At 45.3% G+C, this 12,532-nt stretch overlaps 1 protein-coding gene across 6 annotated transcripts in view; it reads left to right on the forward strand.

Moving 5' to 3' along the window:
- Positions 1 to 12,532, forward strand: part of Apbb2 (amyloid beta precursor protein binding family B member 2) — a 306,075-nt gene that overhangs the window by 119,885 nt on the left and 173,658 nt on the right. For 4 of the 6 annotated variants that reach the window (XM_055629150.1, XM_055629154.1, XM_055629153.1 and 1 more), the window contains exon 3: positions 4,643 to 4,757. The exons of 1 other annotated variant lie outside the window; for it this stretch is intronic. The gene's annotated coding sequence lies outside the window, so the exon portion shown is untranslated. The remainder of the gene's footprint in view (positions 1 to 4,642; positions 4,758 to 12,532) is intronic. One more of the 6 variants, XM_055629151.1, reaches the window with a different exon arrangement.

The raw sequence follows: 12,532 nt of genomic DNA on the forward strand, positions 1-12,532 counted from the left end.
GGCAAGGTGTTTTTCTCCTCCTGAGCAATGGAGAAAAGTAAGAAAGTGAGTGTGTGTGTGTGTGTGTGCGCACACGCGCACACACACACGTGAACGCACACGAGCAAGCGAGTTCACGCATGCATTCTGTTACCAACATGGCAGAATCAGACTGGAAGGATAAAGTTACTTTCTCACAGCTAGGGAAAACAGTAACAAAAACCAAAAAACAAACCTATCACATAAGCGCATACTGGGAAACCATGCCTCACCTTTGGAAGCTTTGTTACTGAGGTTCTTTCCAGACAGATACTACAGTGTTCTGTGCAACAAATGAGATGAGTCCTGTGGGATCTGGGATGCTCAGAGCTCCTGTGTTGGAAGGGAAACTGGAGCAGGGTCCCATACATATGAGGATAGAAGGACAGGCCGCACCTGGGGTGAATTCTCAGAATGTTCGAGGGGGGGAGGCCCCATGCTCTCCCCCCTGTTTATCTTTTGGTCTCCATGGGTTAGAGCCAAGCAGCTCGCCACCGTGAGGATGGGCAGCTGGGAGGAGAGGTACCGTGCCTCCGGAGTGATGAGCCTGTCTTCCCGAAGGGTAACAAGGCAGGCAAACACATGTAGCCTTCGGCTGCTTTCTTTGCTCAGAATCTTTGCCCCTGCCTGTTTCCCATTTAAGGAGCATCTTTCCATAATTTCAGAAACCAGACCTATTCTATTTATTTATGAATTCGTAAAAACTCTCTTTTGTATAAAATATATGTAGTTGGATGTGATTTACAGTTTTCCTTTGAGTCAGTAAGGGTAGGACAGCCGGGCTGTTTCTGTTCTCACTGTTTAATTGGCCTCTTTAGCTCTTAGTTGGGAAAATATTTCAGTCATATACTGGCTATTGATTCATTCCACATTTAATTTGTGCTTCAGGGATATAAAAATGAATGGCCTAGTTAGTGGCCTCTGCTGGCTTTGGTACCAGTTCTGTGGTAGCTGACCCCTGCGCACATGGTTCTAGGAGACTGTGACTCCAGTGGTGGCCTGGATCTCATTGCCATATGGAGTAGGCAAACCATTAGAATAGCCCCAGGGCTTCTGCAGTTACAGAGACTGCCTGGAGACTGCACATCTGCTCTTCAAGGTGTTCTCCAGTGTGTCTGGTTTCTAACCAACATTCCTGCTTTCGCCATTACTGGGATTTATTCCGGTAGCTGAGTTGCTCTGTGCCGTTCCTAACCCTCCAGGGAAAAGCCTGAAGTGACAATGTGTACGAGCAGTGTTTCAGTTAGGGTTTCATTGCCTGTGAAGAGACACCATGACCACGGCAACTCCTATAAAGGAAAACATTTAACTGGGGCTGACTTACAGCGTTAGAGGTTTAGTCCATTATTGTCACGGTGGGGAAGCATGACAGCGCGCAGGCAGACATGGTGCTGGAGATGCCGATAGTTCTACATCTTGATCCGAAGGCAACCAGGAGGAGCTTGAGCATATATAAGAGACTCCAAAACCCTTAGTGACACACTTCCTTCCTCCAACAAGGCCACACCTACGTCAACAAGGCTGTACCTCCTAATATTGCCCCTTTATATGGCCAGGCATTCAAACACAATAATCGATGGGGAACACATCTATTCAAGCCACCATAGGCAGCTTCACCGGCATTGGGCTAGGAAGTCTCCAGCAGGTGCCACTCGCCACTCCCTCTCTGCTGTTTTCTGCTTTTATCTGCCTGTGTCTGCCTGTTGATGCTTAGGTTGGTTATGCTTTTAGGTATCAGAATTGGAGTGGCTCACAGTGACCAGCGGATGGTGAGCCATAACCATGGCTTCGGTCAATGAAACCACAAGCCAACCTTGGAAACATGGAAACAGTGGCACCCAAAGCCCAAGGTTGTCTTAAGAAGAGCTTTCTTCCACATGATTCGCCCATGCGCTGCCTCAGTTCTGCGAGTAAACATGCTTCCTCCTTTGACAGGCACTGGCATACTTGTTTGCTTTTAAACAGGGTTAAATGGTCTTCATTTAGGGGAGCAGGGTTCACATACCAGAGATCAGTAAGTCCAAGATCCCTGTGCTCAGGTGTTTACTTGTCACCTCATTCTTGACGAAGACCGAGCTCTCTTTCCCCCCCCCTTTTTTTTTTTCCTGCTGTGTATGGTGTGTGCACCCATGGGCTGGTGTCTTTGTATGCAAACGGAGGAACCAGAGAAGGACACTGAAAATCTTCTGTGATATTCTCTGTCTCTGTCAGTTTTTGTGTCTGTGCCTTTGTCTTTCTGCCGCAGGGGCCCTTGCTGAACCTGAAGCTTACTGTTTTGACTAGGCTATGCTGTTTGACCAGCGAGCCCCTGGTATCTGCCCATATCTGTGCCCTGCTCCACCCCCACCAACACCATTTGCAGGCACACGGAGCTTTCCCTAGCTTTTATGTGGCCTCTGGGGATTTGAACCCAGGTCTTCTTGCTTTCATCCCAAACTCTCTTACCAGTGACCCGTCTCCCTAGCCCATTGCCATGTATTCTCAAGAATGTTGATGTCGTTTGGTTTGTCTTTTCTGATATCCCAGTGTAGTCTGACCAGATTTTACCTCTGTGCTGTTTCGGATATCAGAGGGTGTGGATTGTATTTTTCAAAGCCAGTGCCTTCATTTGAACTCCCGTCCACTTTCCTGCTTCTGGAGATGTAATTTGTTCTTTCTCCTCTGCTTCTCCATGCCTGTCCTCTCTGCCGATTCCCTCAGTGTGTAGCTCTGTGCATCTGTGGCACGAAAACTCTTACAGTGGCCTGTCCCCCTCACATGTTCTCCGCTCCCTCTGTTGATGCTGTTTTCTGTGCCCTCCATGCCAGTCCTCAGTCATGGTGGCCAGTGACTTTTCAAATGTCAAAACCAAAAGTATTTTCCATTTTTATCTTCATTCGCCTCTGTATCCCACGGTCCTTCTCCACCTTTGTAGCCTCGTTTTTGGTCAGGTTCGGGTCTGTCATTGCTAGCTAGCTCCTACCTCTTAGCAATAACTGTGCACTCTTCTCTCTGCCCACACCCTTCAGTGGTTCTCTGACACTGTCTCTGCTTCTCTAGGTGAACTTTCTACTGCTTTTCTACTTTGTTCTGTTTTCTTTCCCAGGCCTCGAATCTTCTACACCTTAGTTTTTAATGCTGCAGGCCCTTTTGGTCTTCCTATTCTGTCTCTGGTATTGTATACCTCAGATCTGCTACTATTGACCTACATGTAATTGAGCACGTTGCTCTCCTTTTACCATCTACCAGTGGTTCTCAACCTGTGACTCGACTCACAACCCCTTCGGGGGAATTCGATCCCAGATGTCCTGCATATCATTATATTACTCATAAGAGTAACAAAATGACAGTTACGAAGTAGCAATGAAATAATGTTATGGTTGGGGGTCATCACAGCTGGTACACATGGGCTACTGTATTAAAGAGTCACAGCATTAGGAAGGCTGAAAAGCACTGATCTAGATGTTTCTAACTGCTAATTTATCTCATCCTTCCCCCCCCATCCCCCACTGTCTCAAGTCTTTGCCTGCCTCTCCTGTCTGGATGTTTAATAAGCAGGCTGGCCTCTCTATCCTAACTACTTCCACTCTGACAATTTGGATCCGTACAGAAAGAGAGAGAGAAAAAAAGAGAAAGGCAGAGAGAGAGAGAATAGTATATCTGAAACTCACATCTTAGCTGTCTGCAACCAGGTCTAGTCTGAGACCTGTGACACAGGAACAGAGATGCCAGCTGGCTCCAGTCTTCTAACCTGGCCTGGTAACAGAGGTGTCACTCTACAGTGGGACCAAGGACAGGAAGCCACATCCTGCAGTTTCTCCCTACCGTCTATTCCATTGTCTTGTCACACACCAAGTTTGGCTAACTCCAGCCCAGCCTTAGGTACCCTTTGTTCCCGCATGCCTTCCCTGACCTCTTTTTGACTGGTCCAGAGGCTTCTGCTCGATGGCAATCAAATCAGACTTACTGCCCTACAGGGCCCATTCTGGGCAAATCTGTCAGGCCGGCGTACCACTGTCCTTAGAAATGGAGACACTGTTTTATTCATTTTGTAGCTGAATGCCTGACACAGAGTGAGGATGAAGCCTGAGCTTTTGATAGTAAGTTAATTTAATGTCCACAGAAATGTGTAAAAATGGTCTGTGCAAATGGGGCCTTCTATACAGGGTGGAATTTAAGCGTTCAGAAGTGTTTTTCCTTCTTTTTAAAATCACTTTGGCATGTAGCCACTCCAATTTAATACATTTCTTTTTCTTTTTCTTTTGAGTTTTTAGAGTGTATTGGCAGGATGTTAGTTCAGGAGTCATGACAAAGGGCCATACTGGTACCGTCCTTGCCATTGAATAAGATGGAGAATTATGATGGAGAATTATGCTGTGGGACTGCTGGACTTTATGTCTCTGACCAGAGGTTCTTAGGGGCATGCGCTATTGTCACACATACTGCCGGGACCACATTCTAACCCTCTGCAGGCTCCCCGCCTGCAGGGACAGAGCGGTTTCTTCCTGCTTGTGACAATGAATAATTCATAAATATGGTTATCTGGAAGGTGGTGGTCATCATTAGCATTTTAATGGAAAAAATGTGATCGTTATCCTAACACTTTTATTTCTTCTTCTTCTTTTTGTCTCCTCTCTTTCAACAGCTAGCTATCTCCCTGTATCCTGGGTCCTCGGGAGTTCCTGAGTCCTCTGCTAACTCACTGACTGTCGCTATGGGCAGAAGGTACCCAGAGACTTGTGGGTGTCCAGGCAGCCCATGTACGTTCATCGCCCCGCATGCACGCCCTTCCTCCTCCACTTCTCTCTCTTCTCCTTCCCTTCCTCCCCCTTCCCTTCTCTCTTCTCTTTGTTTCTCTTCTCTCGTTGTAGAATATCACAGATACTAACCTGCTGAATACTTACTAAGATATAAATAAGAGTATTTAGAAACGTAGGAATGTTTTGTTCTGTACTAAGTCTTTTTGTATCAAATAGCGAAAAAATGTTATCTGAATTAGTATTTTTATAATCAAGTAGTTCTGTACAAGATGGCTCTTATGTTTCAATGTATCCATTTATATTAGCCTTTGAAATAATTTTCTCTTTTTCATGACAATATATGAACCACTTAAAACAATAGTTATACCACAAATTACAAGCATTTCCCAGTGATTGTTTTAATTCCATTTAGAAACGATCCACACTGGTCCCGGTGAGGTATCGGCTTAGGTCTGCCGTGGTTTTGTGTGCTATGGGTAGGTGGCTTGGTTCTTGCCTTAGCTCTCTTTGAAGGCAGGCATGGTCCTGAGCATGGCTCTCCGCCTTTCAACGCTGGAGCTCATGCAGCAGGTTTGGGGAACTGTTACGCCTGCTCTTCTGATGGTCCCTACCTCCTGATTAGTGTGACATTGCAGGAAGAGACTTTCACCTCCCCTTTGTTGACATCCTTGACGGTCTTACTCCCTGCTTCCTTTGGTCTTCCAGCTGTGTAGGTAATTCATTTCTTTTTGTGACTACCCCATGGATTCTTTGGAATTTTGGCCTTAGGTCAGGGATACCCTGTATCCTGGGAGGCTTCTGCCCTCACTTTGTTTGCACCTGTAGTGATATTTATCTTCAGCCTCCAGCCCCATTTCCTAGTACAGCTCAGGTTTTGTTTTCTTCCTAGAAACATTAGATGGCTCTTCAAATGCCTGTGTGATAGACCTGCTCATTAGGAGCAGTGGCATTTTAGAAGCCGTGGGAATGGGTTGCCCATTGAATAGCTGAGGTTCCCATCCACCACTAGTAGCCAGCAGCATTGGGGCAAAGAGGGATATCTCTCAGGGCTCTGCCATTGCTGGAGAGATGGCTCAGTGGCTGGCTGCTCTTCTAGAGGACCCCAGTTTGCTTTACAGCACCCACACATGGTGGCTCACAGCAAGCTGTAACTCCAGTCCGAGGGGACCCTTGTCCTCTTCTGGCCTCTGATGATACCAGACACACACACGGTGCACATACATGCATTCAGGCGAAGCACCCATACACATGAAATAAAAATAAGTAAATCTTTAAAAACATAAATTAAGACAAAAAGTAAAATGAGCTGCTGCTGCAAAGAGCGTCACCAGGGCAACGTGTATACCTGGGTACTGCAGAGGGAAACGGACACACTGTGGCCAATGCCTGCGGGAGCTGAGGGTGGATTTCTGTATTTTTAAACTTTAACATTTTAAGCGGTTATGTAAGCACCTATGTAATCTCTATTTTGTCTCTTGGCCCTCAAAACTTAAATAATCTGTGCTCTTGCTGGCAGGGGACGGGGGGGGGGCGTGGATTCCTTATCTTTTCTATAAGGGAAAGCTGAAAAGCATGTACCACTGTTGATCTGCTTGCCTTGTTAGGATCTGACATTTTCTTCTTGACTTACAAAAATGCTACTTTCACAGGGTCTGCTCAGGAGTGTTGTGAGGGGGGTTCTTTCAAAATGCTGACAGTTCTGTTGCTTGGGCTCTGAGGAGAGTGGAAGGGGTAAATCCATACGTGAGACTCCTGTTTGTGTACATGCTTTTTTTTTTTTTTTTGCCCACCATCTGTGAACAGACACACCACCTGCCAGCCATGTGATTTTCTAGAACATACTGAGGAACTCTGAGTCGCACGGGCCTGTGCTGCCCATGACTTTCAAGGAAACATTTCCTTCTTTCCTGGGGTGTCTCCTACTGAGAAATCTCTGGGAGAAAACCGCCCCTTTCTCCCTTTCACTGGGCACACATGGCCAGTTGGCCTCTGAGTGGAGATGGCTTCCATTTGCTGTTCCAAGGCGGTAGTGCTAGTTTTTAAAACTGCTTTATTTGGGGTGTGTAGGCCTCTATCTCCCTTCCAACCTCCCAACCCTACTTAGGAGAGAAGGTTAGTGGAGAGAGGGGTCCAGACCGCTTTACTTCTGGCTGTTTAGGGTAAGTGGGTTCTCGAAGGGCTGTATTAATCTCTGTCAACAGCAGATTCAGCCAGCAGTCTCCTCCAAGCCACTGTGCCTTGAAGTGCCTCTCTGTCTGCTCCAAACTGCCATACCTTCCATATTCTAATCTCTCCAAGCTGCTATATGCCACACCCACCACTCTTTCTCTTTCTCTTCTCTTTCTCTTTCTCTTTCTCTTTCTCTTTCTCTTTCTCTGGGCTGTCATATTTATATCCTGAGAGCCCTAGGCCACTCCTCTCTTCATGCAGCAAGAGGCACTGGGCAGGCCATTACCAGCTGGCAAAAGCCACAGGCCCGCAGGAGATAATTAACAGCTGTGGACAAACTGTAGCCCAACCAAAATCCCACACTTGGGATTAAAACAAAAACATGTTTACATAACATAACTGAGTTTTTAAAGAAACCGAAACTTCCATTACACAAGGCTTCTGCTGAGACTTCATCTGTTTGTGACGGAAGACCAGTGAGTGGCCCCCTTTCCAAGGATTACATGTCACCTGGAACTGTCCTTCCTCTGATCTAGAAGGTGGCTTCCACCCTCTTGTTTCCATCTCTGTGGTTTTTGTTTTGTTTTGTTTTTCCATTAATCCTCAATCCCCTGCCATAGCAGCCTTCTTAATCTGTGTGGTTTTGTTTTTGTTGTTGTTTGTTTGTTTGTTTTTAAATTATCCCGATTTCTCCATGAGGTTTTCTTTTGGAGATCTGCAGCCTAGCTTCTGAGAGCCCTCAGACTCAGTGGTCCTTTCTCTTCTCGCATAAGACAAAGGAAACTAAGATGACTCAGGGACCCAGGGCCAAGACTGTATCTCAGCAGGGTCATAGTGTTCCCTGGGTAGTATTTCACAGAAAAAAACAACAACAAAAATATCTCTTCTGTTTATAATTTTATCACCAAGTGTGATCAGAATAGCAGTCAAGGGTTGGCAGTACACACTGCTATCCTTTGGGTTGTTTTTGAGTCCCTTTTGTTGAATTGGAGTTTTCGTTGTCTTTCTGCTTGGGGATCTGCCTTTCAGCAGTATCTTTTTACATGGGAGGATGCTCCTCTGTAAGGGAATGTGGAATGGCATCCACTGAGCTCCAGAATAAGAAATGAAGGAGGCACAGATGGCCTTTCCTCATTCTTAAAAACAGTTATTTGTGCTTTTGATAATACCACAGTTTGAAAGTATTCCAGAAGTTGCTAATGTATTTGCATCATAGGTTATTGTTGTTTGTGTCCAAAAGTGTGTCCCTTTGCATGATTGATGCCACCACGGTAGCAATGAACATCAGGCCCTGGACTCTTCAATAGTTACCCAACCCCAGGTCCTGAAATCCCTCTGTCTTCAAATTTGATCATACTTAGTAGTCAAGTTAATCTGTCTGGGGAATTTCTCTGATTGTGCCAACACACCAAGGCTTCCTCATCAGTCCAAGGTCAACCTATTATATGTGTATCGTGTATCATCTACATTTTCTTTCTCTATGTCGTCAATGGCATTCTTCATAATTAGCAGTCAGGTTGGTTTTGTTATTATTTTTCTTCAGCCAAAATCTTACGACAGGTTTGGGACTGTTCCTTGCAGTAATATACTCTTTACCCTTTGGCCACTGTCTTGCCACTCATCTGTGCCCTCCCTGGAATGGCGAACCATTAGTTTGATAACCTGCTAACCACCCTGTTCTCTTTAGGGTATAGAAGAGTAGCCCTTTCCTTTCCCAGGGAACTTCCTGGATTCCCAGCTGGAAGTACAGACTCCTATAGCTCCACTTAGAGGTTTAATTCCTCCAGGAACTGGTGTCCAGGTTTCTTGTTATTTAGGGATTATTATGTATGCTTTCTGGGCCTTGACGCAGAGTATTTATTTCCTCCTCTCTTCCTGGCCTGAGGGTAGTGTTTTGTCTACTGCAGAAGCTCAGGTCTGGATGAGGTCATGTTGAGGCTGGGCAGTATTCACTGTCTTTAGCTATTTCACTGTCCCCTACATTTCCAGAGTAGGCTTCCCAAAGCCCATTCAGACCAGGGGTAGCAATCAGGGCTGAGGTGCAGCACTAACCTCCCTCTCACTGTAGAAAGGAGACAGGGCCATGCCCAGTGATGGGAATCTCCAAACTGTTTGTATAGCCTTCATTTCCTCCTATTTCCCTAAAACAGAGTGTCTTAGTGAATGTCCTATTGCTGAGAAGGGACACCATGGCCAAGGCAATTCTTATACAGGAAGCATGGCAACATACAGGCAGACATGGTGCTGGAGAGGCAGCTGGGAGTTCTACATCTGGCTCTGCAAGGAGCAGGAAGAGAGAGTGACACTGGGCCTAGCCTGAGCACCTGAATCCTCAATGCCCACCCCCAGTGACACGCTTCCTTCAACAAGGCTACACCTAGTCCAACAAACCCATGGTCGTAATCCTTTCAAATAATACCACTCCGTAGGAGCCAACGGGGTCCATTTTCATTTAAATTGCCAAGCTGAGCCGTAACAGTTTTCCCTCTGTCCAGTAGCCTAGAATCAGTATCCCATTAAGTATGTGTGGGCCCATTTGAAGAATGACAGTGTTGGATACGTATTGAAGGTATGGCCCATTTTCATTATTTCTGCCATATCTTAGTTTGCCAGTTGGAGTTGGTCTTTGAAGAGACAAGTGGTCTGACTTTCTATGTGGCAACAGTGTAAGGAGGTGAAATGTAGGGCAGTTTTCTCAGGCTGAGGTTCGAGTGCCTGTAGTGGTGGGAGAGGGTCTCACTGAAAGGCGGGCCCGGAGTCCCAACCCTGCATCTCTTAGGCTCAGGGCCATGGCCAAATCATCTAACCCAACTTGAGTCTCACTTCTGACATCTGGAGGCTGAGGAGCTGGACCGGTTGCCTTGAAAGGGCTGGCTCAAAAAAATCCTACTACTTTTGCTTGGCTACATTTGCATTCTGCAAATGAACTCAGAGGTAGCAAATCTACTCAAGACATAGACTCAGGATTTTAATGGCTAGCATCTTAGTCAGGGCTACTATTGCTGTGATGGACCATGACCAAAAGCAAGTTGGAGAGGAAAGGGTTTGTTTGACTTATACTTCCATATCACTGTTCATCACTGGAGGAAGTCAGAGCAGTAGCTAAAACAGCACAGATACCTGGAGCTGATGCAGAAGCCATGGTCCTTACTGCCTTTCCATGCTGCTTACTGCCCTTCTCCCTCTGGTTTGTTCTGCCTGCTTTCTCATAGAACCCAGGACTACCAACCCAGGCATGGCAAATGAGCTAGGCCCTCCCACATCAATCACTAATTAAGAAAATGCCCTACAGGTTTGTCTGTAGCCCAGTCTTTCAGAGGCAGTTTTCAACTGAGGCTCCCTCCTCTCCAAAGACTCTAGCTCATGTCACATTGACATAAAACTAGTCACCACAGCTAGTAAGTTAACCCAGGGATCTTTAACCCCTTAAAATAGTTGTGAAAAGGCCAAGACAAACACCATTTAAATGAGAGCCATCAGTCAGGTACATAGAGTACTTTGAGTGGTAGTAGCAGCTAACAGAAATAGAAGATGTTCTTACACTGCAGTGTTTTGGTTTGCTAAACAGGTGGATTTACATCCATTTCCTGGTGCAACTGAACAAATACTTCTGATAGCAGAAATTCTGAGGAGCCATTCTGAATGTGATTAGAGCATAGGACCTGACCTGTAATTGGAGCTCAATATGAAAATACTAAGAGAGTACTTTCTGACTTTGCACAGCAACAAGAAGGGAGAAATTGGTTTTTTGCATGCTCCAGCTTTCTTTATATCCTCAGTCCACTTGGTTCCATAGATGCTCTTGTGTTCAGAACTGTTTCTTTGTTCTGGTGACGGCCCTTTTGTTTGCGCTTACCTGGACTCACCATCTCTCTCTTGATTAATTTCCTAATGTCCTTCTCTGTACACCAGAAGGTCATCTGTATGTCCCAGTGTGTTTTATTTTTGGCTTGCTTTATGGCCTTCAAGGCTGTATCACAAAATCCTCCCTTTCTGCTCTTTTTTTTGTTGCTGTTCTCCCAAATTGCTTCGCACTTAATTATATAAAGCAACAGGAATTAATCTTTTACAGTTTTGGAGACTAGAAGTTTACAAGAGCCACAGGGTTCAGGCCATACTGTGAGCAGGGCTGGCTCCTCACAGGGACTCCAGCAGAGAACACATATCTTTGACTGCTCTGTTGATAATGGCTGTGTGTTCTTTGACCTGGAAAGAGCCCATCTTCCCTACTCTCAAGAGGAATCAGGCCAACCCCAGCTCACATCCCTTTCTCCCTTGGTAGTCAGATCTTCCTGTCTTGTTCTTTTAAAGACAACTGTGGCTATAAGTCAGGGTGTGAGATAATCCAGAGTACTTCCTCTTCTGAAATCTTAATCATGGGGTGTTGGAAAGCAACACTCCAGCCCAGTGGTTGAGAAAGTGGCTATCCAGAGACAGAGGCAATATTCATCCTCTTTCTTCCTTGCCTCAACCTTTCCTTTGCTTTTTACTACTTATAGAAACTTAGCTACACAAACCCACTTGAGCACTTGTCTACGCACATACCTAGAAAAATCATAGAACCCTGCTCCCAAACAACTGAGCCTATTGGAATTGGTATAGATAGACTAGACTATCACTGCATCACAGGATGAAGAGGCAAGTGTACCGTAAAAGAAAACAGGAGTTTCCAAACATTGTTTTGTTGGCACATCTCCACTTTGGAGCAAACCCTGTGTGCTGGCTGAGTGATTATCCTATCTTCTAGGTCACACACTCTCTCCTTGACGGTTTCTAGTATATTATTGAAGTTGTACCCTTCACAGGATGCAATCCATTCACATATCATTCAGCCCCTTAAAATTCACCGTTTAGAGGTGTTTAATATACTGACAAGGTTTTGTGGCCCACACCTCTGCGGGGTTCTTAGGTACTTTTAACTCTAAAAGATGTATGGATCCACCGTGTCACTCACATTCCTCTCTTTTCTACACAATCACAGATCTGTCCTGTCTCAATGGATTGGCCTATTCTGAACATTTTCTATTAATGGAATTATGTCTCTAGACTTATGTCATGAAGTATTTTCAAAATGTTGTGTACCATTCTTTGCTATTAATAGACATGTTGCTCTTTTTACCCATTTATTGGCCATGGGCGTTTGAGTTGTTTCTCATTTCTGTCACAATGAATAATGTCACTATGACACTTGGATATAGTTTTTCGTGTAACACATGTTTTGGTTTCTCTTGGGCCTTACCTGAGAGTGTAACTGCTGGTTTGTTCTGTTTTGAGGGACTGCTCAAGAGTTTTAGAGAATATTCGGACCCTTGTCCTCATGCTGGTCCAGGGGTTTCTCTTTCTTCACATTCCTTCCAACCTTTGGTAACCTGTGTGTGCTTTGGTTACAGCCACCTTACCAAGTCTTTTTGTAGGTGTTATTTGCGTTTCCCTAATAGCGATGCTGTTGGGCATCTTTTTTGGTGCTCATCTTAAAGAAATACTCAAATCCTTAGTTCTCGGGGGTTACTTGTTTTATCATGCTATAAGGATTCTTTATGCTGGATGACAGGCTCTCCCTAGTCCCCCCTTCCTGTCATTCACTTACTACTGTGAGCTGTCCTTCT

The sequence above is a fragment of the Psammomys obesus genome, unplaced genomic scaffold (genome assembly GCF_907164565.1).
Source record: "Psammomys obesus unplaced genomic scaffold, mPsaObe1.curated_primary_1811, whole genome shotgun sequence".
In the NCBI taxonomy this organism is placed as follows: Eukaryota; Metazoa; Chordata; class Mammalia; order Rodentia; family Muridae; genus Psammomys; species Psammomys obesus.